Source organism: Dipodomys merriami, unplaced genomic scaffold (assembly GCF_024711535.1).
Source record: "Dipodomys merriami isolate MVZ:Mamm:240054 unplaced genomic scaffold, mDipMer1.0.p SCAF_3, whole genome shotgun sequence".
Lineage (NCBI taxonomy): Eukaryota > Metazoa > Chordata > Mammalia > Rodentia > Heteromyidae > Dipodomys > Dipodomys merriami.
In genome coordinates, this window is record NW_027204492.1 from 35,392,038 (window position 1) to 35,419,102 (window position 27,065).

The 27,065-nt window shown below is 36.8% G+C and overlaps 1 protein-coding gene across 4 annotated transcripts in view; it reads right to left on the reverse strand.

The window, feature by feature from the left end:
* Positions 1 to 27,065, reverse strand: part of Pak3 (p21 (RAC1) activated kinase 3) — a 270,788-nt gene that overhangs the window by 159,702 nt on the left and 84,021 nt on the right. The gene's annotated exons all lie outside the window — the stretch shown is intronic.

A 27,065-nucleotide genomic window follows, 5' to 3' on the forward strand; every position in this document is an offset into this window, starting at 1 on the left:
CATAGGTCCCATGGTTTCCCTTATTTGCAATATCTAGTATATGTCTGAGTCAAGCAGAAAGTTCAGATAACTTGATATTAGGGAAATGAACCCTAAGATATGTATTCAATTTTTTTTCTTTCATGCGATTGTTTCTAACACATTTATAAGATTATTTCTTTGTTGCTTTGTATGTCCCTCCTCCACAGTATAACCCCTGCTTTCACTGTATTTGATGTTGGTATAATTTGTAGAGGGGAAGGGAAAAAACAAATCGTTTAACTAGGGATACAGGTGGATCCATTGCAACAATGAGATGTACAAGTCGTTATGTTGAAAACGAACTTTACAAGTTTGGTGGGGAGGGGGAGGAGGATTGTGCAGGGGGCAGGGGGAGGATGGGAAGGGATGGGAAGGGGAAACAAAGGAGGAGGCTACAATGCTTGATAAGAAATGTACTCATTATCTTGCCCATGTAATTGTGATCCCTCTATACAGTAGTTTCACAATAAAAAAAGAAATTCTAAATTGTGAGTCATCTCACAAATCCATCAGATATGCCATTCAAACATTATTTTGTGGGCCATTAATATTGTTGGGCCTTTTGATAAATAGATTGTACATATCTGTTTTAATAATCACAATGAGTTTTGGAGTATATACTATGACAGAAAACTGAGGCCCAAAGAGATTAGCATATGAAGCAAAGAGCTGATATTATAACCCAAGTGTGTGAATATCTAGCACCTCTACCTAACTGGACTGGGGAATACTCCATTCCATTCTGCTTTCTAGCTATGTCCCAAAATACAAGGGACAAGTGTGCCTTTGAGGAAGGTATCTGTTAAATATTTGACTCCTTCTACCAGTTTTCCTACTCTAGTCAAGTAACAAGAACTAAAACTCATATGGCACAACAGGCAGCATGTCATGGAAAGAAAGCAGCCAGTCAGCCCTATGCAGTGACTCCCACAAGTGGCTGGCAGTCCCAAAGGGAATGAATCTTCTTTCCCAGGTATTAAAATTTTTCATATAATTTCATGACTTGTAAAAACTTAAGTTTATTGGAAAGCTAAGATATGGAACAAATCATATTTCTTGGTCCTCTTCTATTCAGAAACAGTTTGATGACCTGAGACAGGTGGGCTGGCAACAGGGTCTGTAGTAAGGCATTTGAACATATGAGCATATATACCCTACCACACTGGTCTCTTCATTCCTCTTTTTCCAAAGCAAGAGCCTGATAAGGTTGAGCTTGGATAATAAGCAAAGAGATTTCTCTTCTCGATGTTCATTTAGAAGTCTACCTTTAATGTGTAGATTCCATCTTCTGAGAAATCAACTAAAATCAAGGCTCTTCAGCCAATGGACCCATTCTACCTATTTATTGTTTCCTAAGGAAGATAGTACATGGTCTTAATCTTGAAGCTATTCTCAGTACAATATATTTTGATGATGTAACAAATACTATAGTAAATAAAATATATTGTATCTTGATAAATTTATCTATTAGTAATCAATAGCAAGTGTACTTTAATGGTATTTTAAAATTGTTTTTTAATGAAATAGAAGAAAGGAGTTATCATTAACAACCATTATTCCATATGGCATTAGATAGCCTTGCCAATGCAATAAGAAAAAGAAATTAAATATTAAAATAAGGTGTAAAACTATTTAAAGCTCAAGGTATTTTTAAAGCAATTGGGAATAAGGGTTCCACATCAAAGTTAATAGTTGTCCACATACCAGAAATAAACAATCGCAAAATGTAGTAGAAAAATATCACTTATAATAGCAAAAGCCACTTGAATATGTAGACATACCCTTACTGAAAATGACCAGAATTTTTATGGAAAAATACATAAAACATACTGAACAATACAAAAAAATCCATTTGTTGTCAGAAGACTCATTATAGTTAGGACATAAATTCTAGTTAAGATATAAATTCTCATGAAAGTAATATTGGGTGAATGTAATATCTCATTGAGACATTTCATAAGTTGAGTCAAGAATTTGAAAGAGAAGAGAATGTGCAAAAATAGTAAAGATCAAAAAAATAGCAAAGATCATTGTAAAATTAATAGGTATTTCATTGACAGATATGTACATTATATACCCAAAGAACCAAAATATACGTAGGTGTATATTTGCTTAAGAGTAGATAAATATAAGCCAATAAAAAATAATAAAATGTCTGGAAATTGATCATGTATATATGAAAGTTTAATATGTTATTGGAATGTCAAATCAATGAAAAGCTTCAGTATTTAATACATTGTATCTGGAAATTTAGTTATCTCTTTAAATGAATAAAATACTTGCATAAAATAAGCCATTTGCAAATACAAATGTAAGGTGAATTAAAGATCTAAATGGAAATTATGTATATAATCCTTATCTAAACTATACAATGAATAAACCAACAAATAAATAAGGCAAAGGTAGTCAATAGAACACAAAAACATGTTATGTGCAAAAACTGAAGGTTTACAGAGTAGAAAATGGAAATGGTCAATAAATATTTTCTTTTATACTAATAATTATGAGATCCCATTGTCATCTATCTGGCTGTTAAAATGTAATTTTTTAAATAAAAATTTGATGCTCACAATAATGTTTTTCCTGACACTAAAACCCTTAGAAATAACTACAGGTATATAAGAAATTAAAAGGAAACACACATATGGTACAAGGAGGAAGCAATTAGACTAACCCAAATATGAAAAATCTACAATTCAACTAACCTTAGTTAATGTCATTAAAAACTAAATGTTGCCAAGCATAGCAGAACATACTTGTAATCCCAGCTACTTGGGTGGCTGAGTCAGGCAGATGGCCTGACTATGGCAAAAACAACAAAATGCTACCTGAAATATAGCTAAAGCAAAAAAGGGCCACAGGCATGGCTCAAGTGGTATAATATTTGTCTAGCATGTCCCTGAGGCCCGGAGTTGAAGAATTAGTATCACTGACATAAAAAATAAAAGTAAATGCTATGAGAGAGAATAAGTGAGTATATTGTTCTAAAATAACACTAAATAAAAAGACATGAAATGCAATCAGTTACAAAAGCAATCAAGGTGACTTGAGAACTAGAAAATCTGACAGATCAATATAAAGAGACTTGAAAATCAAACACTTCCTACAAAAGTAAAGGACAGGACAAGAAGCCCCCACTAATAAATTTTGCAGAATGGTTAAAGAAGTATTAACATTAATCATTTATTAGCTCTTTAAAAAAAAGAGAGGGAATTCTTTCTAGTTTGTTGAGTCTAATATCACCTTGATACTAAAACCAGACAAAGACCTCATAAGAAATCTGCAGATGATGGTAGGGGAAAAATAAAGGAGGGTTTAACAATGAAAAAAAAAAAAAACAAATAAACCACCAGAACACCAAAAAAAGAGAAATCTGTAGATAAATACTATTATAAATATGTATAAAAATTTGAACAAAGCAGTTGTGAATGAGGTCCAACAGTGTATAAAAGGATTATATACATGGCCAAGAGGTATTAATCTCAGGAATACAAATATTGTAAAATATATAAAGACCAGATAAGAGTCCACTAGTACTTTTTTTTGCCAGCCCTAGGCCTTGAACTTTGGGCCTATATGCTGTCCCTCAGTTCCTTTTGTTCAAGGATAGCACTCTAGCACTTGAACCACACCACCACTTCTGGCTTTTTCTGTGATTACGTGGAGAAATGTGTCTCACAAACTTTCCTGCCTGGGCTGTTTTTGAAGAGCAATCCTCAGGTCTCAGCCTCCTCAGTAGCTAGGATTACAGGCGTGAGCCACTGGCACCCTACAAGTCCACTAATATTTTATCACGTTTGTAGATAAAGAAAAATCATCTGACAAGGCCCTAATTCATTTATGTAGAAAAAAGTACAAAAACAAGAAATGTAAGAAAGTTTGATCAACTTCAATGTCTATGGTAACCTGCCCTTCAACTAACATGATGAAAGACCAGAAGTTTTCCTCTAACTTCCCAAACAAAACACAAGTATCTATTCTTATCACTCTTATTTAATATCATACTGGAGGTGGGTATATATATATATATATATATATATATATATATATATATATATATATATATATATATATATATATATATACATATATATGTATATATATAATTTCAAGGAATAAAACTTGAAAAAACAGTTCAGAAGACTGTAGAATTCAAGATCAATAGAAAAACAATTGCATTTCTGTAAATTACCAATGAATATTCTGACAATAAAATTTAAAAGAGTGTCAAAAAACTTAAATAGTTATGAATAACTTTAACTATAGCTGTACGACAATTTTATTTTGAAAATTATAAAATGCCATTTAAAGAAATTAAAAATATCAGAAGATATATCCATATTCATGAATTAAAATATTTAATATTAATATGGTATCACTACCTGAATTGATAAGTAGATTCAATATAATCACTATCAAATTCAAATGACCTTATTTTAATTATTGAGAAATAGACAAACTGATCCTAAGATACATGCAGAAATTCAAGGTCCCAGAATACCAAGAACAGCATTGAAAAACAGAGCTAAGTTTTTTGGAGGACTCACATGTCTTGCTCCCAAAAATTACTATGTAGCAACAGTAATCAATATAGTGCAAAACTAGCACAAGGATGTGTGTGTGTGTGTGTACGCGCGCGCACGTGCAGGCGTGTGTGTGTGTGTGTGTGCACGTGTATGTGTAATGGGATTGAGAATACAGAAATTTCAAAAGGAGAAAATCCTTGGGCTCCAGTGGCTCACACCTAGAATCCTAGCTACTATGAGGATCCTGGTTTGAAGCCAGCCCAGGAAAGAAAGTCCATGAGATGTTTACCTCCATTTAAACTCCAAAAAGCTGGAAATAGAACTGTGAGCAACCTTGAGGAAAAAAGCTAAGGGACAGCACCCAGGCCCTCACATCAAGCCCCAGGATTGGCACAACACAAAAGGATATCCATATGGAAAGGATGAAGTTAACCTAAATTATACAAAAATTAACACAAAATGGTTCAAAGACCTAAATATAAGAGCTAGAACTACAAAACACACAATGAAATATTGGTGTTAACATTTTTGTGTTTAGGCAGAAAACACCTTCTTAGATATCCAAAAACTACAAGCAGTGAAAAGAAAATCAAAGTTAAATTAGGCTTCATAAAACAGATTTAAAGAAGTGGAAAAACCTCCCCATGCTCCTGGATTGAGAGGGTTCACATTGTGAAAATGGCAATACAGCCCAAAGCTATCCACAAATTCAATGAAATACCCATCAATATCTCAACAACATTATGTCATGAAATAAAAGAAGCAATCCAAAAATTCACATGGAATAATGGAAGACCCCAAATAGCACAAACAATCCTTAACAAGGAAAATGGTGCTTGAAGAATATCAGTACCAAATTTCAAGCTCTATTATAAAGCCATAGATATAAAAACAGCTTGGAACTGGTGCAAAAATAGGCCTGAGGACCAATGGAATAGAACTGAAGACCCAGAAATGATCCCACAGACCTATGGCCATCTAATATTTGATAAGAAGGCCAAAATCATCAGATGGAAGAAAGATAACCTCTTCAACCCTGCATTAGAATCAATTCTAAATGGATCAAACACCTCAAGGTAAGAGCACACACACTGAAAATATTACAGAAAGGGATAGGAGATATACTAGAGCTTCTTGGCACAGGTCAAAACTTCCTAAATAAAGATCCAGAAATACAACAAATCAACGAAAAGCTGGATAAATGTGATTGCATTAGCCTGTAGAGCTTCTGCATGGCAAAGGATATAACAAGCAAGATAAATAGAAAGCCCACATATTGGTAGAAGATCTTCACTAGCCATACAACAGACAAGGGCCTTATATCAAAAACTATAACTAGAGCTCAAAAAATTAAACCCTTCAATAACAAATCCTCAAAGAAACAACCACCCCATTAATAAGTGAGCTAAAGAATTAAAAGAAAACATTGTAGATAGTATTTGCTCTAGTCCTGTCTGGAGCAGATATTTGAATCAATTGCATGTTTATTACTAGTTAATTGGTGAATTAAAAATTTTCATTCTGGGAACCTGAAAGTGGCAAATAAACCAGCATTAGATACTAATGTTACATTCTTATGGAAAATTGATATTTTTAATCCAGTTTTAGTTATACTGGAAGGAGTGCTGCCTCTATACCCCTTTGTTCTTGTTGCCTTTGAGGGCTACATATATTTTTTCATTTCATTTCATTTTATTTTGTAATATATTTTATTATAAAGGTGATGTACTGAGGGGTTATAGTTACATAAGTCAGGTAATGAGTACATTTCTTTTTTTTGTTTGTTTGGATATTTTTTATTGCTGGTCTAGGAAAATAATAGATGCAAATATCTAGAGTTTTAATACTTATGATTCTTTCTACATTTTCTTTTTTTATTGTGAAAATACTGTACAGAGGGGTTACAATTACATGGGCAAGATAGTGAGTACATTTCTTTTTTTTAATTTAATTTAATTTTATTTGTGAACATACTCTACAGAGGAGTTACAATTACATGGGCAGGATAATGCGTACATTTCTTACCAAGCATTGCAGCCTCCTCCTTTGTTTACCCTTCACATCCCTTCCCAGCCTCCCCCCTACCCCCATCCCAATCCTATTCCTCCCCCCCGCCCCTCCCCCCACACCGACGTTGTAAAGCTCGTTTTGGACATGACAACTTGTACTTCTCATTGTTGCAACAGGTCCACCTGTATCCTTATAGAACTGGTTTTTCCCCATCTCCTCCACAAGTTATACTGACATCAAATATAGTGAAAGCAGGGGTTATACTGTGGGGGAGGGACATACAAAGCAACAAAGACATAATCTTATAAATGCATTAGAAACACATGCATGAAAGAAAAAACATTAAAATACACATCTAATAGGCTATAACCTACAAAAGAAATTATTAACATGAATTGTTTTTATTGGTGGTCATGGCATGTTCTATAAATTCTGGTGTATAATCTTCAGGTTTAATTCTTTCCCCAAACTGGGACATCTGTAATAAGTTACTTACCCTGGCTGTGCATCTGTGTTCCCTGAAGTTGAATGGAGACAATAATAACTTCGAATAATTGTGGCAAAGAATAAGTTTCACATAAGAACACATGAAGTTCAATAAAGGTCCCATGGTTTCCCTTATTTGCAATATCTAGTATATGTCTGAGTCCAGCAGAAAAGGTCAGATAAGGTGATCTTAGGGAAATGAACCCTAAGATATGTATTCAAGTGTTTTTTTCTTTCATGCGATTGTTTCTAATGCATTTATAAGATTATTTCTTTGTTGTTTTGTATGTCCCTCCCCCACAGTATAACCAACCCCTGCTTTCACTGTATTTGATGTCGGTATAATTTGTGGAGGGGAAGGGGAAAAACAAGTCGTTTAAATGAGGATACAGGTGGACCCCTTGCAACAATGAGAGGTACAAGTTGTTATGTCGAAAACGAACTTTACAACTTTGGTGGTGGGGGGAGGATTCAGTGGGGAGGGTGGGGAGAGGATAGGAAGGGATGGGAAGGGGAAACAAAGGAGGAGGCTACAATGCTTTATAAGAAATGTACTCATTATCTTGCCCATGTAATTGTAACCCCTCTGTACAGTATTTTCACAATAAAAAATAAATAAAAATTAAAAAAAAAGAATTAAAAGAAACTTCTCTGGAGAGGAAATAAGAATAGCCAATAAACACATGAAGAAATGTTTAAAATCACTGGCCATAAAAGAAATGCAAATCAAAACCATATTGAGATCCCACCTCACCTCACTTAAAATGGTCACTATCAACACAATAAAATTTTAAAACTTTTGTGCCAGAGGCCATTATCAAGAAAATAAAAGGACACCCAACAGAAATGAGAATATCTGATGAAGCACTTGGATCTATAACTCATAATCCAAAACAATTCAATTTAAAAAAGAAATATACCTGAACAGGTATTTCTTGAAAGTTATTGTCAAAGAACTGTTTATTGAACAGTAGGATAAGAAAGTTTTTTTAAAAAAAAACATACATGCCCAGAAGGATAGATATGTTTTTTAAAATGGAAAATCAAGGTTGGTTAGTATCTGGACCACTTTTAATACTCACCAATTGCTGCTGGTAATATAAATAGTAGAACTACTGCAGAGAACAGATTAACTGTTCCTCAAAAATGTTCAACATAGGACGTAGCAATCCCACTCCTAGATATATACCCAAAAGAAATGAAAACATGTGTCGACACAAAAACTTATACAAGATTGTTTATAGTAGTATTAGTCATAAAAGCCAAAAAGGGAAAACAACCAGCCAAAACGTCAATCAAGTGATGCATAAATAACCAAGTATGGTATCTGTATATATTGGATTATTGTTCAGCCATAAAATGAATAAAGAACTGATAAATAATACATCAACAGTGAATCTTAACAACATTATGGACAAGCAAAGGAAGTTAGACATTAAAGATCTCACATTGTATGATTCAATTTCTATGATATATCCACATTAGGCAGAAAGCTGATTAAGGGCTGACACTGGAGATGCCAGGGTTGAGCCGTAGTAGAGAAAAAGAAGTACCTGCTTACAGGTCTGCAACTTCTATAGGGGGTGATGAAAACTTTCTGGAATTGTATAATAATGAGCATTGCATGAACTACTAATGTATTTAATATATTAAAAACAATTTCCAGGTATGATGGTGCACATCTGTAATCCTAACAATGGGGAGGCTGAAATAGGAGGATTGATAATTACAGGTCTTCCTGGACTACACAGCACAACCCTGTCTCAAATCCCAGTAAATTGTTGCATTTCAAATTGTGAATTTTGGTACCTTAATTATATCTTGATAACATATGCCATTACTTACACTTCACTGGATCCTGGTTGTCAAACTAAAACATTAAAGAAGTCTTTTTGATATCTGGAGAAACTGGAATGTGAACTGGATATTAAATGATGTAAGGATTAGAGAACTGTTAATTTTTGTACATCAAAAGATACTGTATGAAAAAATTGGATTGATGCAAATTTTTTTAATGTTTAGGAGATAGTTGCCAAACTATTTACAGGTCAAGAGTCATAATAGCTACACTGAATGATTCAGCAAAAATGTTGAAAAGAGATGATTGGATGATAGGTAGATAAATAGATAAAACAGACATGGAGAACATTAACAATGGTTGGATCTAGATGGCAATTATATGGATATTCATTGGAAATTACAGTTTTTATGTTTGAACATTTTCAAAATAAAAGCTCAAAAAAATGAATGAGGAAACACATACATTTACACACTTCAGTGGGAACTTAAATTTAGTAAACTACATAGGAGTGCAATTTTCCAGTATTTATAAAAATGAAAGGGCATTCATTAAGACCCAGTAATTCTCATTGTTGATATCTACCATAGAGAAGCTCCAGCTCAATTACAGAAGGAGACATAAAATAGTCTTTCATGAAAGCACTGTTTGCAATAACAGAACATTAGAAACAACCTAAGTGTCTACTAATAAGGGAATAATTAAACGAATTGAGATTATCCATAATATACTATGCTATGAAGCAATTTGCATAATGAACTAGGTCTAAATTACAAGAGGAGTTAGATCTTCAAGACAATGTCTAGGGAAAAACAAATTGCAGAGTATGGGCCAGTTAGCATATATTTTTAAAAAGAAAAACACATACAAAATTATAGGTTCCTATAATACATAAGCATAGACAAAAGGGTCTTAGAATATATACACTAAATAGATAACATTCAAAACTTGAGAGGAGTCATTGAGAATAAGATTAAGTGTGATGAGATCATATATTAGACCGAGTGTGTAGAGTGTATAATAAAAGGAGAAATTTGGGGAAAAAAGGATTCCAGGCCATGAGCAACAATGACTTATTTAAATATCTAACTAAAGCTTGAAAACAATCTTACATATATAGAAGGCTTTGAACAGTATTTTTTTCTGAGATAGCAGGTGATGGGGGGGTTACTATTTTTCCAAGGTCTCCTCTGTTCCCTCCCAATTTCTCTGACACTGAGCCCTTCATCTGGGATCTCACATTAGCTTGCTAGGGAGTTTACTTACTAGAGAAAAGTTTGGCTCCTCAGCCTTTCTGGTTCTAGGAGCAAATCCCCATGTAATGATTTGCGTGCAGTAGGCCTGTACTCCAACAGAACTCCTATGGGAAAAGGTAGTATCTTAAATGTTTCCTGGTTTTCCTCTCCACCTATATATGACTTGGGATACATCAATATCATTATAACAAATAACACCAGCACTGTAGCTCAAACCTATAATCCTAAATCTTTGAGACATAGAGATTGAGGGACCATAGCTCAAGGCCAGCCTGGGGAAAAAAAGTTCAGGAGATTCCATTTTATCAAATGGCTATGCATGGTGGTTCCCAGTAACCAAGAAGACATAAATAGCTTGGACATAAACTGAGGCCTATTTCAAAAATAATTAATATGCTAAAAAGTGAGTGAAATGGTAGAACACCTTCCTAGCAAATGTGAGGCCATGAGTTCAAACCTCAGTACTATATAAAAAAGACAAAACATGAAACTAGAGATATATGGGCTACAATGAAAAAGGAATAAGAGGGCCAAAGAATGGAAGAAAGAACAAAAAGCCGATCAGGTAATGGCATTAGAAGGGATGGAAGAAAGGGAAGGGAACGGGAGAAGTTGTGAGGAATATAAGGAATGGAGGACTCTTTCCCCCAACTGCTTCTAGGTTGTCTCATGAAGTGAAGGGTGTATATACAGTCTCTAGACATCATAATAGCTCTTTCTACACTGCTTGATCTGCTCAGAATTTGTGTCAAATTTTGAAGGTGAATGTTTGTTTCCTGGCCCAACTTGGTTTGCTTCAGGCTGTAATGAGAAAGTGTGTGTGGTGGTCTGGTCAGTTTTGCTCTAGTTAGGAATTCACTCCTGCCATTAAAAGAGCTGGTGTAGCAGATGCCAGTGGCTCATGCCTGTAATCCTAGCTACTCGGGAGTATGAGAACTGAGGATTGCTGTTCTAAGCCAGCCTAGGCAAGAAAATCCATGTGACTCCTATCTCTAATTCACCACCAAAAAATCGAAAGTGGCACTGTGGCTCAAGTGGTAGAGCGCTTGAGAGTCCAAGACCCACAACCACCAAAAAAGCCAAAACAACAATAACAAAAAAGAACCAGTGTAGTTCTCCAATCACCATTTTCTTAAGTGGTCTCATTTGTCTGTCAAGGCTACACATATTTTTCTGTTGGAGGAGAGGTGTTATAGAGCCAGCCCCATTTAGAAGGTCACTTAAAGTGTTGGAAAAATTGTTGTGGATCTTCATTTCAAGTCTTACCTTATGTTATATGAAGAGTTTATGTAGGATCCTCATTAAAGACTAGTACACCATATACTGGGTGGACTTGAATGTGGTCATATTTTGTGTCTATTTGCAAAGACTGGGACAAGTTTTGTGGACCTACCATTCTTAGTCATTTCTTCGTGTTGGGGCAGTACATGCTGGCCAGATTATGGGTTGCCCAGGTTTTGGAGCAGTACTTAATAGAAGGTCATCTGAACAAATGAGAAGTTCTCATGGTCAAATTTGGTATATGATGTGCAGAGATTGGTAAGTATCTGTAGGCCTCCTTTATGAAGACTTTGGCTCAGATGCCTTGTACCTCAAGACAAAGAGCACATACAAATATAAGGAGTAGTTGTGAATGTCAGTGGCAAAGCACAATACATTCCAAGTATTGCGATCTTTCCTGATTTGGAATATTTTTACCTAGTGGCATTTGTAACTAGGCAGTGGGTCTTATAGATATTTACAATGTTTGGTGTAGTGATTACAAGAAAGTATGATATCCAAAATATTTAACAACAGTTTTTTCAATGGCAACGACCTGTCATCAGAAACACTGTAACAGGATTGTGGGATAGGCATCTTGCCTCCTTTGTTAAATTATGAGGAACTCCAGGGAAATTTGGGGAGAATTTAAGACAGCTGAAAGGGTGACTATGGGTAGATAAGAGGCCAAACCAGGAAAGTTATTCAATAGGTAAGAAAGCATTTCAATAGTTTAATACCTGATATGGACATACCAGTGCATTCTGGATGAACGATACTGCTGGCTGTAGGATTACTATACTAGACAAGTGTTGGCTAATGGTGTGGGAAATTTTAGATAGTAGCAGATGGCTGGCTCACAGCATGTGGAGAAACAAAGAGGACAGGGCCAAAATAGGGCCTTTGGAAACCCTAATTGCTACAAAGATTTTGATCTTCACCCTCTTCTCTGTAATTTGAATGGAAACAATTCTAAACCATACAACAGATGTAAAACATAACACAATAAAGTTGATTTTTCTCATCATAGCTACGTCAAGTTTTCTAAATATCAAATTTAAAATTCTTTACACAATTATTCGGTTGGTGCCCCTGCAGTGATGTGGTCTAGGCATATGATTATTTGGCTTTCTGAAGAATGCAGTACTGATTGGGGGCTCTAGAATGTGGATTCTCTGCTCATATAGTGAGGTGTGGACCATGATCTCTGAGTGAGGTACCTTTCTGTGGAAAAAATGGCTGTATAAGTCCAGATGAATGTGAGTGCTACTGGGTCCAGACACACAGTGGACCAGCAATAGGCAAGCCTCTGGTCTGCTTATCCTGTGGGGGTGGTAGCTGGTGGTAAGTATTGATCTCATGGGCTGGGAAGGTGGCTCAGTTGTAGAGTGATTGCCTTTGCATACATGAGGACCTGGGTTTGATTCCTCAGCAGGAAAAGCCAGAAGTGATGCTGTGGCTCAATTGGTAGAGCTCTAGCCTTGAGCTGAAGAGCTGAGGGACAGTGCACAGTAAGGGATGGGGTAAGACCAATTTCACTGTGTTGGGAAGTTCATTGAGAGCTCCAGTCTTAGGGAGAGTGGACTGCCAGAGTAAAAAAAGGCCATGGAGATCAATTTTAAGACTAAAATTTCAACAGTTCGTTTTTTGACATAACGACTACTTTGGCTGGGGGTGGGGGGTGGGAGATGGGAAGGGGAAACAACGGAGGAGGGAACAATGCTTGATAAAAAATGTACTGATTACTTTGCCCATGTAATTGTAACCCCTCTGTACGATATTTTCACAATAAAAAAAAAGAATCTCAAAAAAATATTCAACAGAAATTCTAGTAAGAAGGAGACTCATCTCAGTAGGTGGCAAGCTATGGGGAGATATTAAAAAAAAATCAAAACTCCACTCCATGCACAGTTGGTGTATGACTTCTTATGGGAACAAAAGCTGCCTGTTGGTGTCTGGAGTATGGAAAATACCAGCTGGATTGCCTTGGGATATTCACTGTGGTAGTATGGACCTTGGCCTAAAATGGTGCTGTATGGGCTTATCCTGTTCAGTTGGTAAGAGCAGTGAAGGACTGAGTCAAGGAAATGAAAGGACTTGGGGTTGTATGGTGCTTTCCAGTATAAGGAGGGCCTATGTCAGATGAGAGGTACACTAATGGATATAGCCTGATCCTAGGTCTCAGTCTTGGCAAGATCCTGCCTGTTGAACGTTCTATCTATCTATCTATCTATCTATCTATCTATCTATCTATCTATCTATCTATCTATCTATCTATCTATCTATCTATCTATCTATCTATCTATCTATCTATCTATCTATCTGTCTGTCTGTCTGTCTATCTATCTATCTATCTATCCAGCTATCTTTTTTAACCTTTAATTTATTTTTTATTTATTTATTTATTTTTTATTGTGAAAATACCGTACAGAGGAGTTACAATTACATGGGCAAGATGATGAATACATTTCTTATCAAGCATTGTTGCCTCCTCCTTTGTTTCCCCTTCCTATCCCTTCTCATCTCCCCCCCACCATGCCACCTCCCACGCCCCCCACCCCACCCCAGGCCAAAGTTGTAAAGTTCATTTTTCGATATAACGACTTGTACATCTCATTGTTGCAATGGGTCCACCTGTTTCCCTAGTTAAACGATTTGTTTTTTCCCTTCCCCTTCACAAATTATACCAACATCAAATACAGTTCAATCCATCTATCTATGTCAGAAGTGTCTGGGCTTGAAATTGATCATTAAGAAAATTACAGCCAGAAAATTATAGAATACAGGGAACTAGTACTCCAGAAAAGTTGTCCATTGTCACTTATTCAATGCTTACACCTTTCTGTTATGTAATATCAATACAGTTAAATTAGCAGAAATGTGTTGACAGTTAGAAATCCGTTCCTGGAACCATACAGGCTTCAATAATCTTCAATTCACCTTGCTCATGTAGTTGTAACCCCTCTGTATGATATTTTCACAATTAAAAAATAAATTTTTAACCCCCCAATAAATAAAAGCCATGGCTATAAGTAAAAAATAATAATAATCTTCAATCCTCCATGTGCAGTTGCAGTCATTGGTAGGCAGCTGATGGGAAACATTGGGAACTTCCAGCTTTAGAATTCATTGTGGCCTCAAATGTATTACTACCTATGAACCAGTGATGGAAACTGATTCCTGACCATCTCACAAGCTCAGCTCACCCTACATTTACCTGAAGACTATCTCTCTGTATTCTAACCTCAGAGATCCCTCCTGAAAGAAAATACATAAAAAGGTCCTGCATCAGATACTTTTCTCCTCAGTTATACTGGAGTATGTTCCTCACATGTCAAATATCTCAAAAGAGTATGTGTGCATGATATATAATTACACATATGAAATAACTTTGGTATATTTAAATAAAAAATTTTCATAGTAAAAGCCATTTCCATCTGTTCATAGTTAATAAGAAATATAATATAGTATGTTATTTAGTAATATTTATACTATTTAGTAATACTTATACAGTACGCCACAATATAGTTAACCTTGGGGCTTTTCTAAGGTAAAACAGGTTCAAGGATTGTTTTTATGCCCCTTCCTTCACAAAAAGAGATTGACTTTTATAAAAGTTTCCATTTCATTGCCAATGTGTCAGCCAGCCTAAGACTTCATAAAACTGTGACTTAATGTTAGAGTGCAAACACAAAACACATTTATGGCCATTATTGGTGAATAGATTTGGCTCTGGGGTTAGAGAGCCTTGATTCAAATCTTATATTCATCTCTCAGCATCTATATAACCAGGAAACCTCAGTTGCTAATCTGACCCTCAGCTTTATCATTTAGAGACTGATAATAGTAATCAAACCAAGCTCATGGGAATCACTGTTAAAATAAAATAGAGTAGCAAGATAATGTACTAAAGACACTGTCTGGGCACAGAGTAAGTACTCTATAAATATTACTTGTCAGTATTAACAATACCATGAGTTAGATGCAGTAAAAAAGAGAAGTTTTGACTATTATTCTGCATTATCCATTGCAAGGGAAACTCAGTTATTTTATACATTAGACTTACAATGCCGTTCCACTGATCTTCTCCTAGAGAGTCCCCCTTTCACATTGATGTCCCACTATCCTCATTATCATTAGCACCATCATCATCATTTTACACAACTGAAAAATGAGTGATACTTGTCTTTATGAAAAATTTCTGATGAAGCTCTACACATCTACATTCAATAGTTTCTGAGGATCCTCTGGTTAGCATTTCAGTGTTTGTCTAAGTGACTCATTTGATTATGCTGCTGACCTATAGGTTATTTCTAACCTCTGATTTTTGCCTGTTTTGTCACTTCTTACCCATTATAATTTCATGTTATTTTCCCATCCTCAGCAATTTCTGCAGATGGTGGGAAAAGCTGAGAGGGTACTGGAGCATGTCCTTGTACAATCAGCTTAAGGAGCCAGGCTCAGACAGAACCAGTAATAAAGTGTGGTTGCTGCTTTCAAAATCTTTTTCACAGCCTAGTGCTGTTGGCTCATGCCTGTAAGCTTAGCTACTTAGGAGGCTGAGATCTGAGGATCATAGTTTGAAGTCAGCCTGCCCAGGAAAGTCCATAAGACTCTTATACCCAAATAGCCACCCAAAATCTAGAAGATGTGGCTTGAGTGGTAGAGCATTGGGCTTGAGCAAAAAAGCTCAGGGATAGCACACAGACCCTGAGTTCAAGTCCCAGGTCTAGCACACATATACCCCCCTACACACACACACACACACACGCACACACACACACACACACGTGCACACACACAAAAACACATACACACACACATGTCCTCCTCACAGGTAAGTAGAAGCATTGCTTATAGCTATGGGCCTGCTTATCTTTAAGGTCTTTCATTTTCTTAGGATATAGTGATCCAAGAGGGTGGAGAATTAATCAATTAATCAATTCACCACCTGTAAAAAGACAATCATTGCATTGAACTGAAGAACTTCACTTTATAAAGTCAACTTGAGATATCCATTGCAAGGAAAACAGTATTTTCTTGCCAAAAATGGCTCTAAGTATAGGCTGACAATTATTTCAATTAAGTGTAAAACATTTTCATTTCCTCATTTGTTATTTCCTTTGTCAACACAGTCAGAATTGCTTACATATACACATATATGCTCACTCACACACCTTTTCCATAAGACCACTGAAATAATGCTAAACTGATCAAAGGCTTGGAGTATGGCAGCAACATGATAATAGGAGTAGGAAGAATGGAGGTGGTTATGATGACTATTTTTTGCCTGCTTGCTTGCTTGTTGGTTGTGGGGCTTGAACTCTGGGCCTGGGCGCTATCCCCAGCTCTTCAGCTCAAGGCTAGCTCTCTACCACTTGAGCCACAGTGTCACTTCCAGTTTTCTGGTAGTTAATTGGAGATAAGAGTCTCATGGATATTCCTGCCCAGGCTGGCTTTGGACTGCGATTCTCAGCTCTCAGCCTTCTGACTTGCTAAGATTACAGGAGTGAGCCACCAGCACCTGGCTTTTATGATGACTATTAACTCAAGGGAAAAACATCTTAAAATGTTTGATATGGAAGATCAGGTCTAGAGTAAAATAAGAAGAAAGCAAAAGGGATACAAGAACTTATAGAAAAGGAACCTCTGCCTTTGCTGGGTATTAAAGAAATTAAACACTTCCAGTGAAAGCTAGAAGCAGTTTCTACTAGAGAAGTTGACATATTATATCTAAAATTTGAGATTTGTATTCAAATCTCCTTTTGTTCATTTCTATATTCAACAAACATTTATTGCACATATTCTGTGTGGCAAACATTATTCTAGATTCTGGGAATACAGAGATAACCAAACCAAATAAAGTCATTACAACAGTAGAGAATATTCTTTTATTCCCCCCAATAGAAGTGAAATCCCTTTCTAGGTTTTAACTCAGACTATTTTTTTCTTCTTTAGAATATGAAAGCTGGCCAAGTGCTGATACCTCACATCTATAATCCTAGCTACTCAGGAGGCTGAGAAAAGCAGTTCAAAGCCAGCTCAGGTAGGAAAGACTGTGAGACTCTCCAATTAACTCCCAAAAGTGAAAAAGCTAAGGGACAGCACCCAGGCCTCGAGTTCAAGCCTCGGCACCAGTAACACAACCCCACAGATACAGAGACAAGGAGAAGAGAGAGACAGAGGAATGTGAAAGCCCATTCAGACCACCCAAGCCCATCCTCTCTGTCCTACTCATGTTCAAAACCCAGAACTAAGTTCTAAGTTTCATTTCCTGCAGCAGCTGGGAGTCCTGGGAATTTTCTTCTCTGAACTATATTACAGCCTCCTTTTCACCCTCACCCAGCCACCAGGTTTACCTTGTGGGGTCTAGACACAGACACAAGACTAATAAACCCTTGAATCAAAACCAAACATTCAATCCCTTGTTCTCATTAGGGACCCTATTATATACTTTCTACACAAGTCCCGACACTGGCTGGTGTCCATCTGCCAACAAAGCAGAACAATCAGTCTATGATAGGCTCTTGGCACCCACTAGTCCAGGATGAAGCCCAGCATGGAGGATGAGGCCTTGCTTACTGCCAAAGAGAGAGAGTAGAAAAACAGTCTGAGATTGGTGCCAACAACAGCTTCTGAGCTAAGGGGCTAGACACACATATCTGAGGATCTCAATCCATCTTTGCTACTAAATCTGATCAGCTCCCTCACCTGGCTTAGCTGTGCTTTTCCAATAAGTATTAGATATAAGAGCTGTATTGCAACTGACAATGTTAGGGACAAAGATTTACAAAAACTTGTGATTGTCTGAGTGAAAGCACTGTTGTGCCTGCAGCTGACTACATTGGCAATGGTGTGTTTCAAGGTTCAAAATACATATTTTTATTGGGACAGTTAAATTGCCATTATGACTTTGTAGATAGATTCTTCCCTCCCATTTTGCAAGAGCACAAATTCAAAGGCATTTTCCATAACTTTTATTGACATATTTCTTTGTGAGTACTGAGAGGGATATATTAAGAGGCTGGTCATAAGGAAGATAAAATGTCGCCTAAACATCTAGGCTCTTGTCACTATGGCACTTGGAAAAAATCCACAAAATTCCTCGAGAGGACATGAAGCCAGAGACTGGTGACTCACACCTTTAAATCCAGCTACTCAAGAGGCTGAGATCTGAGGATTGCAGTGTGAAGCCAGCACAAGCAGCAAGATTCATGAGAATCTTATGTCCAATTAACCACCAAAAAACTGGAAGTGGAGCTATGGCTTAAGTGGTAGAGGGCTAACCTTAAATGAAAAAAATCTAAGGAACAAAGCTTACACCTTGAGATCAAGCCACAGTATCAGCTCACACAAAAAGGACATAAACTTTGGGGAAGAAGTTGAGTAAATTGGAGATTATAATCCACTCCTTCTAGTTAAACTTTCTAAGAGATGATCAATGTGATAAATATATACATCTATTCATTTCAGTTGGTTTGCTTTCTTCACAGAATCTCATTCCTCTTGCTCAAATTCTCATCTCTATCCTTATGATATCCATACTCTCTCATTCTCAATCCCTCTGCAGAACTTCTAAACCCATACTGAAATTGTCTGTTAGACATTTCAGGGGATGGGCTAAAAATCAACACTTTTATGCCAAATATGTCATTCTCTTCTTATATATTAAGCAATTCTCTTAAACTTGCTGATTCATTTTAATGGTCAAAAATCATACAGAATCAAGCTAGGCATGACCATGGTAACAGCAACCTTTAATCCAAGCACTTTGGAGGCTGACGCAGGAAAATCTCAAGTTTGAGGCTAGCCTAGATTTCGTAGTGTGATCCTGACTCAAATTGTGGAATCATCATTTTTCTCTTCCTTCTATGCTTATATATTTTAGTCCTACTGAGCTACAATGCCTTCATTTGTCTTTTTTTTAAATTAATGAGCAGATAATTGCTTAATTGACACTGTAACTTAGGAAGAATTTTCGACTGCTTGCACTATTAGGTGAAATCTGCATATCATGATTCTAGTAGTGATTATTTTAGCCTTAATTTTACTTCCAGATGTCTAATTTAATTAAAAGCTTTAGTGTATGTTGTCCATGTTCCTGCAGTAACCCTCAGGCTGCCAATTTATTTACTCAACACTTATTCACTGTATATTTACTGCATGCTTACTACATACCAATTACTCTCCCAGGCATGGAAAGTATAGTGGCAAAGCCTGCTCTAATGAAGCTTACTTCAAGAAGAGTGTGCTAGGGGCTGGGAAGGTGGCTCAGTGGTAGAGTGCTTGCCTTGCATGCATGAGGCCCTGCGTTCGATTCCTCAGCACCACATAAGCAAAAAAGAAAAAAGCAGTTAGTGGTGCTGTGGCTCAAGTGGTAGAGCACTAGCCTTGAGCTGAAGAGCTGAGGGACAGCACCCAGGCCCAGAGTTCAGGCCCCACGACCGGAAGCCCCCCCCCAAAAAAAGAAGAGTGTACTAGAAAGTGAGAGAAAACATTTGAAGAATGAGTTAATTTGGTAGAAATTGATACTCTTAAGGAATAAAACAGGTTGATGTTTTTAAAATGGCAAGTAAAGGAAGCTAGTTTAGATACTTTAGCCTTTACGAGAAGATTACATCTATGCTTAATATAGACACCTGTCATAGATTTGAAGAAGAACACACCAAGGACAGAGAAGGACTGGAACCCTGGCTTGCTGACAACACAAGAGATAGTAGGCCAAAATGCAGTGTAATCCATAATGAGACTGAAGATCATGAGAGGCCAGATCTGGTAGGGCCCTTGGAAGCTATCCAAAGGATTTTGGATTTTATTTTAAGTGCAATTGGGAACTATTGAGCAGTTTAAAGTAGAGGAGTTATATACTATTGTTTACCTTTTTATACTCATCCTAGAGGTCCTGCAATGAATTTATTTTAGGGCCTCAGATTTTATGTGGCTCTATTATTTATAAATAATAGAAAGAACAAAAGTAGAGTGAGTCTACCACTTAATTAACTCATCCATTCATTAATTGCCTAGACTGGCTTTAAACTGCAATACTCAGATCTCAGCATCTTGAGTAGCTAGAATTATAGTGAGCACCTAGTGAGCCTACTACTTTAAAAGATTATTGGGCTGGGAAGGTGGCTCAGTGGTGAGTGCTTGCCTTGCATTCATGATGCCCTGGTTTCGATTCCTCAGCACCACATAAGCAGAAAAAGCCGGAAGTGGCACTGTGGCTCAAGTAGTAGAGCACTAGCTTTGAGCTGAAGAGCTGAGGGACAGCACCCAGGCCCCGCGACCGCAAAAAAAAAAAAAAAAGGCGGGAAGGCAGAAAAAAGATTATTGCAGTGGCATAGGCAAAAAGTGATGATGGCCTGGACCAACGGGAGCAGTGGTACTGGAGAGCACAGAGGGATTTTCAAACATGTTGGAAGCATTGCTAATAAGCCTTGATAGTTCACAGATGTAGTGGATAGATTGAGTGAGGGAAAGTAGGATCAACAGTGAGTCTTAGGTTTCTGTCTTGGTTAAATGGTACTATCTAGTTATGGATAGATGTGTGACTTAGGAACAATTTGGGGAAAATGGGTATTATATAGGTCAAGAGGATGGTTTGGAACACTGTAAGATATAATAACTATATTAGTATGTCTCAAAAGAGTCATCCTAGCTACTTAGAAGGCTGATATCTGAGGATTGTGATTGAAAGAGCTCGGGTAGAAAAGTCTGGGAGGCATCTATCTATGAAATGGGCAGTAAAATGCTGGCCAAACAAACACAAGGCCCCGATCTCAAGGCATCATACCAGCACAAACATTAAAAAACCTGTAAGTGGAGATATTAGATTATACACACACACACACACACACACACACACACACACACACACACACACACACAAACACATCTGAAGTTCAGTGGAGAGTTGAAATCTAAAAATATAAATATGACTGTCATTAGCAAGTAGCCAATTTTTAAGACTGTGGAGCTGGACAAAATCTTTTTTTTTCTTTGTCTCATCTTTAGGGCTTCACATCTATACTTTGCCATTGGTTCCATCTGTTGAATGTTTCCCTGTACTTGGGTGCCTCCCATGGTAGCTCCAAAAGGAAGTGATTACTCCCTTTTCTATCTACTACAATACCTTGCAATTCACAAAGCCTATAGAAAACCTGCAAGCATTAGCATGTCTGCAGTCTTCTCATTTTATAAAGTCTTTATGTATATTCTCTTTGGCTGCATAGTTGATATTATCTTGTCTTCTAACATATTGAGTTCAGGTATATATCTTTTTTCCTCCACAAAATGGGCAACTCTCTAAAGTCAGGAACTAATGGTACTTTAGTCATTGTATCTTACACTTTACATAAAGGTAGGCAGGTAGAGTGATGGAATAACTGCATCTTCATCTATATGCACAGGTATATCTCCCTTAAGGCAGGAAACATGTTTGTAAAAAGTTTAAAAGACTGAAATGTAAATGTTCTCAGAAGCTATCAGCAGTAATGCAGACATCTTGTCATCTACTGGGGAAAATCGTGCTTCACTCCCTTGTATGATTTTGCCAGGTGTTATGATTCATATTCTAGGGTAAAGCTGAGTGCTATACTCTAGCATGTAAGGGATTTCATACCATATATATGGATCAATAACTTCAGCCAAGTTCTGGTACACAAGGGACAAATAACACAGAAAGAATAAATATGAGATGGGAATACTGATAGTATTTAATATTTTTAATAGTCAATAGTACTTATGTAGCATCTGTCATGTATCTACATCATTCAGAATGTTTTCTATACACTGTCTCATTTTTCTGCAAAACAAAATCATACAAACAGAAATTATCCATCTGTTCATTTTACAGATAGAGAAACTAAGGCACACAGAATTTAAGGTCAAACAGGTGACAAATTCTAGAGTTGAGATTTGGGATTTCCCTATCCATCTCTATTCCAGTTCTTACATGATATTTGATATTTTGTAAGTACTCTAATCTGCATCACTTATATCCTCACAACAAGAATATATGGTTAAGATTGCAAAGACTACATGGCTATTTTGCAGGGAAGTAAGCTGAAGTCCAGTGAAGGAAAGTAACTTGTTTACAATCATGTACTCATTTGACCTCAGGTTCCACACTCCTCAAGGAATATTCCCTTCCCTACATCATCCCATCTCATTTATTCAGGGAAACAATTCAGGCTCCTACTATTTAGGTTTGAATATTTTTATCCTTCTTTCCCTGACAGCAAATGAGTATAGACAATGCATGTAAAGTACTCAGCAATGTCCAACAAATAAGAGATGCTTAGCAAATGACACTTCTTGCCTTTCTCAGCTTCAAATTCTATATAGTTCTCTCTCCCCATCATCAGTCAAGTCTTTCCTCTGTCCTCCTGATTGAGCAGGTCAGCCAGGCCCTTGCTAACAATAAGAGATGAGGTTACAGAGTGAAACTTAGATTGGTAAATGAGAAGGCTAGGTTACTTGGGCATCATGGCATGGCAATTGCAGAAACAAAAGCCTAGAAATAGGGTCAAATAGAGGTGAACAATGTTGAAAAGTTTCTGCTCACTGATGCCCAAGTCTAGCAATACCACAGTTGCCTGCTGTCCTACAGTCTATACCTGTCCTGGCCTACAAATATCCAAGATGAGATGAAGTAAAATTAGCCCTGGATGCAGTTGTGTAGACTTCTAAGAGCAGAACTTCCTAGAATTAGATAAATGTTGCTCATTATAATACAGCATTTATAGCTGGAGATGAGTGAGTATGTAAATTGCTGACAAGACATGTGGCTCTTATTTAACACTATAGATCCAACTTCTGTTTAGCAACTTGAGCTTTCCAATTATCTCTTTTTCTTGTTTCCTACTAGCTTCCTTTTATTGCCCTGGGGAAGCATATATCAGATATGGAATATAGTCATATCACAGATAGAGATAACAAGCCTAGTGAAATCTCTTATGTGTAAAAAGAATCATAATTATGCGCTCAACTACCCATAATTATGTTCACATATTAGCAGAAGTACTATGCTCAAAATGATAGAAATAAAACTATTGAATATAAAAGTACTACATTATTCTGACAACTTAGAAGTACCGTCCCACAACATAGTAGAAAGTGTTAGCAGTGTGGTTCTAACTTTTGTTGTGCCAAACCATCTTAATGCTTCCAAAATGATGTTCAGGGTAATTCATGTACATATTGGGCACATTTCTTACTGCTTGAACTTGTTGGCCTCTGTTCAGATACCTGTGCTCATTATACCTGTAACATCTGTCAAGGATCCTTGGGAAAAAACAGCTAACAGCATCTAAACTGTAAGATGGAAGTCAATTTCATTAGGGAGGGTAGACAGAAGGAAATATCTGAGGAGGTCTGTGACTGAGTATCTGTCTACTGGGCTTACCATGAAAAGGTTGTGTTGACTTATGAAAATGTTCATGTCATATGTCATGACCCGAATATTCTACCTCTTATCCATTTCTGAGATTCCTAAATAATCTCATTCAGAAAAGGTGAAGGTTCATACTTTTAATGATATAGGTTTGGTAGGCAATTTTAATATGGTAGGTTTTCTTGAAGTTTCTGTTCTACTAACCTGCTAAAACACATTCTAAGATCATCTTCTGGTCATCAAAGATGACAGCACAGATGGAGAAATTAACACTAATGTGTAAAAGCACTCCAGAACTCTGATATGCCTGCTCTATCATGCTGTATGTGGGGGAGTGTTACTACAAGGTGAAAAGCAAGGGTAGATGACAGAGAAGACTGTTCATAAGCAGTGGGATTCAGGCCACTATAGTTGGTAAGACGACAACTATATATTTGCCATTGGTGAAGTTATACTGCTATACCTATCTCCCTATATCTAAAACAAATACACAAATACACACATCCATGGAACAACCAATGTACTTGGGAAGACAGGAAAGGAAAAGGACAGGAACTAGAGACCAATGCTTTAGGAATGTTTCCATCTCTTTTTCAGGGATTGGTAAGGCATAATAAGGTAGTTAAAGACCAAATGAACTGAATAAAACAAGCCTTGCTCTTTGATAAGAAAGACTAGAAAATGATCGCAAAAGATGGGTACCGCCTGTTCACACTTGTAATCCTAGTACTTGGGATGTTGTCAGTGAGAAGGTCATGGTACCAGGTGACACCAGACACATTCCATCTCCATGAAGGAAAGTTGTATGTGGTGGTGTTCACCTGTGATCCTAGTAATGACTAGGATCCAAAATAATGTTCGGGGTAATTCCATATATATGTTGAACACATTTCTTATTGCTTGAGCTTGTTGGCCTCTGTCCAATTACCTGTGCTTATTATACTTGTAGTGTCTGTCAAGGATCCTTGGGAAGAATGGCTAACAGCATCTAAACTCCAACATGAGAGTCAATTTCATTTTAAAGTAGGTGGATTGTGGCTCAAACCAAGCCTGGTTGGAAAACAGACACTATTCTATAAAGTACCAGAAAAAAAAAAAAAACAGGGCTAGATGGTTCAAGTGATAGAATGCTAGACTATCAAATAAAACTCCCGAGTACAATTCTTGGTACTGCAAGTTTTTAATGTACTTATAATGTACCATGTGATTTTTTTGTTTCTTTTGTGTTCTTCTCCCATGGTATAACCCCAGTTTTCACTGTATTTGATTCTGGTGCCCTGAATCTTGTATATACATTTTTCTAATTTGGAGAGGGGAAGGGAAATAACAAAATGCTGAAATAGGGATATAGGTTGACCCATTGTAACAATGATATGTACAAGCCACTATGTTGAAAACGAACTTTATGACTTCAGGGGGGGAGTAAGGAGTGGGGGAGGTAGTTAAAGGGATGGTGGGGGAAAAACAAAGTAGGAGGTAACAATGCTCAATAAAAAGTGTACTCAGTACCTTCCTCATGAAATTGTAACCCCTCTGTACAGTATTTTTACAATAAAAATATATATAAAAAAAACAAAAAAGAGAAGGTAGAAGCAGTAGCAACTAAAGACCAACCTCATAGAATTTAATAGAAGTAGCTTATAGCATAGCAGGAAATAACACCACTTCATTATATAATAATATTTGTATGTTGTAATTACATATTTGGGCACTCTAGGTTCTCCTTCAAGTTAATTCACTATGTACCTTTGGACAAATGACTTCAAGAAATTTTATTATCTACACATGTGTATTTTAGCTTTCCAAACCACTTGTGAACTACAAAATGAGAGGATCACAGTTCTAAGCCAGCCCAGGCAGAAAAGTCTGCAAGACTCCCTCTGAGCAAAAGAAATTGGACGTAGTGACAGATAACTATTATTCTGGCTGTGATAGAAAGTCTGAAACCAGAAGATCACATTCTAGGAACATACATGAGCAGGAAGCAAAACCTTATCTCAAGAATAACGAATACAAGAAAGGGCTGGAATTATGGCTCTGAAGTAGTGTCTACATAGTAAGCATGAGGCACTTAGTTCAAACTCCAGAACTAACCGCAGCAATCCAGGGCTCTAAATGACTGTATTTACAGGATAAGAGTGAATCACATATGAACCTTGTAGAGCTCTAGCCTGGGTTTATATTACCCAGAAAAATCAATCGAACTTAACCTGGTTCCATACTAACACTATGTCAGGCTATTGGCCATACCAAACACAAATTCTCTCTTTGAAGAACACAAAATTTATCCTGGGACAATTGTCCTCCAAATTATTCCTTCAAAGAGTTTTTGTGGAGGTGGGAGGGAAGGGATGGTGGGGAAAAACAAAAGGGGAGGTAACAATGCTTGATAAGAAATGTAGTCATTACCTTGCTCATGTAACTGTACAGTATTTTTCCAGTAAAAAACTTATTTTTAAAAAAAGTTTTTGTGCACATTGACCAGTAAAGAAGTAAAAGGACATACAAGGAAATAAGAAACAATGTCCAGGTACCTGTAGAAAAACAAAAAAACAGAAAGATTCCCTCAAAGACCTCAGATACTCGAAGTGTCAGAAGCAGACTATAAAGTAATTCCTACTATGTTTAAAAATGGAATGAGAGTGTTTCAAAGTCTGATATTATCTATGAGCAGGGTAAAAGTATAGTGTAAAACTATAGTCTAACCTACTTTCAGATTTTGAAAATTTTAATTAAAATACAATAATTGTACATTGTAATAATTCAACACACATATGGAATGTGTAATGAACAAATAGGAGTATTTTATGTAAAGAAACTTTAAACTCCTTTTTATAGTTATTGTCAGATATATAAGAGGGTTTTATTATTTTTTTGTCTGTCATGGGGCTTGAACTCTGGGCCTGGGCGCTGTCCCTGAGCTCTTCAGCTCAAGGTGAACGCTCTACCACTTGAACCACAGTGCCACTTCCAGTTTTCTGGTGGTTTATTGAAGATAAGAGTTTCATAGACTTTCCTGACTGGGACGGCTTTGAACCGCAATCCTCAGATCTCAGCCTCCTGGGTAGCCCGGATTAGAGGTGTGAGCCACTGGTGCCTGGCTTGGGTTTTAATTTTTAAATGTTCATTGATCTCTATTGTTGGTTGCCCTGTGAGTTAAGAGGGGTGGTGGAATAGTTATTCACCTTAACCCCAAATCATCACTGATTCTAAAGAAATGAATGGTCAGGCATGGTACCACATGCTTATAATCCTTAGCTACACAGGAGGTGATGTGGGATGCAGAGGTAGACATATCACAATCAGAGGTTGGC